The sequence below is a fragment of the Lycium ferocissimum genome, unplaced genomic scaffold, assembly GCF_029784015.1.
Source record: "Lycium ferocissimum isolate CSIRO_LF1 unplaced genomic scaffold, AGI_CSIRO_Lferr_CH_V1 ctg29720, whole genome shotgun sequence".
Taxonomy (NCBI): Eukaryota; Viridiplantae; Streptophyta; class Magnoliopsida; order Solanales; family Solanaceae; genus Lycium; species Lycium ferocissimum.
In genome coordinates, this window is record NW_026725141.1 from 6,709 (window position 1) to 8,845 (window position 2,137).

Consider the following 2,137-nt stretch of genomic DNA (forward strand, 5'->3'; position numbering starts at 1 on the left):
TGTTTGAATTTCAAAGACAGCCTTACAATTACTTGATTGGTAGTCCTTAATTTACATAAATAATCTGCGATTGAAGCAAGAAATTAGAATTTACATGAAGGTCCTGATTGTGACAAAAGCCAAAAAGTCACAATGCATCCCAAATCTGCTTATCAAATCTCCTAGCTTTCAATAATAATGCTTGAGATTGCTTAATTGATCTCAAATCCAGCTTTTGATTAACTCACGAACAAGTATATTACACGAAAACTAAATTGAAATCCCAAAAACTGAAGCACGAAATTGGAAAAAAGAAAAGAAAAAGAAAAACACCCAGATAAAGACAAAACCCAAAAAGCACAATACCATCTTTCCAAAACAGCAAATCAAACCACCTGCTTTATCCCCATTACTGTCCAAAGTCCAAACAACATTATTAGGTGGTGGACCATTGTACAACACATATTACTTTTTCCTTTTAACTTTTCCCCACATATATTTTTCCACGAGCCCCATGTTCATCTGTCAGATTTTTTTTGCTTTAATCACATTATTAATGGACCATCTTAAACACTCAATTCATCAACACAAAAATAGTATCATCTCTTATCAAACTCACAATCAACGGCTTCAGTTTCTTCAACTTGATCTTAGTTTTATCTCTACTGTTACCCTTTCTCCAGCTTTCTTTCAATATTTTCCACACAGCCCCCTTTTTTTTTTTTTTTTGCAGCTCTGAGTATACTAAATATCAAGACTCTTGAAAATGGTTGATGCCTTTGTGTCATTTGCAGTTGAAAGCCTGGGGAATTTCCTCATACAGAAAGTTAACCTGCGTTTAAGTCTAAGAGAGGAAGTGCAGTGGCTTCGAAATGAGCTTCTCTTCATGCAGTCTTTCCTCAAAGATGCAGAAGAAAAGCAAGTTGGAGATCATAGAGTTCAACAATGGGTATTTGATATCAACTCTGTTGCTAATGACGCTGTCGCTATACTAGAGACTTACAACTTTAATGCTGGTAAACGCGATGACGATGGATTTGCTAGTCGTCTCAAGGCTTGCACTTGCATCTGTAGGAAGGAGGCCAAATTCTACAATGTCAGCAAGGAGACCGAATCCCTCAAGCAGCGAGTCATGGATATCTCTCGCAAACGAGAGACTTATGGTATTAGAAATATCAATAATATTGCAGGAGAAGGGCCAAGTAATCGGCCAAACAATCACCGCCATGGTTAGAACAACGAGGAGAACTACCTCCTATGTGGATGATCAAGATCAGATTTTTGTTGGCTTTCAGGATATTGTAGAAAGACTGCTAGCTGAACTTCTCAAAGCAGAGCCTCACCGAAGCGCCATCTCCATTTATGGTATGGGCGGACTCGGCAAAACCACTCTTGCGAGAAACCTCTACAATCACTACTAAAAAATGAGTAATTTGCGGAGGTTGAAAGTTGCAATTCGCGGAGGTTTTGACCTCCTCCAGCAACTAACGGGGGCTAAAACCTCCGCGAATTGTAGCTTTCAACCTCCATAAATTACCCATTTTTTCTAGTGAATAGTCCTAATATAGTCTCTAGCTTCCCAACGCGCACTTGGATATGTGTTTCTCAAGAGTATAACACCATGGATCTCCTAAAGAATATCATCAAGTCCATCAAAGGATGTGACAAGGAAACTCTATATCTATTGGAAAAGATGACGGACGTGACATATCTAGAAAGATACCTTCGGAATCTACTGAAAGAGAAAAAATACCTTGTGGTGGTCGATGATGTATGGCATAAAGAAGCTTGGGAAAGTCTGAAAAGAGCATTCCCGGATAGCAAGAATGGCACCAAAGTTATCATTACCACGCGGAAGGAGGATGTTGCCGATAGAAAAGGTTTTGTCCATAAACTACATCTTAACCAAGAGAAGTTGGACCCTTTTCTGCAAAAACTACTCGATGTTCGCAGTAATGGTCCCAACAATGGAAACACATAATAATAATAATAATAATAATAATAATAATAATAATAATAATAATAATAGTAGTAATAATAATAATAGTAGTAATAATAATAATAATAATAATAGTAGTAATAATAATAATAGTAGTAATAATAATAATAATAATAATAATAATAATAATAATAATAATAATAATAATAATAATAATAA

General features: G+C 36.0%; 1 pseudogene; it reads left to right on the forward strand.

Moving 5' to 3' along the window:
- Positions 1-677: 677 nt before the first annotated feature.
- Positions 678-1,400, forward strand: LOC132043867 (disease resistance protein RPP13-like; annotated as a pseudogene).
- The last annotated feature ends 737 nt before the right edge of the window (positions 1,401-2,137 follow it).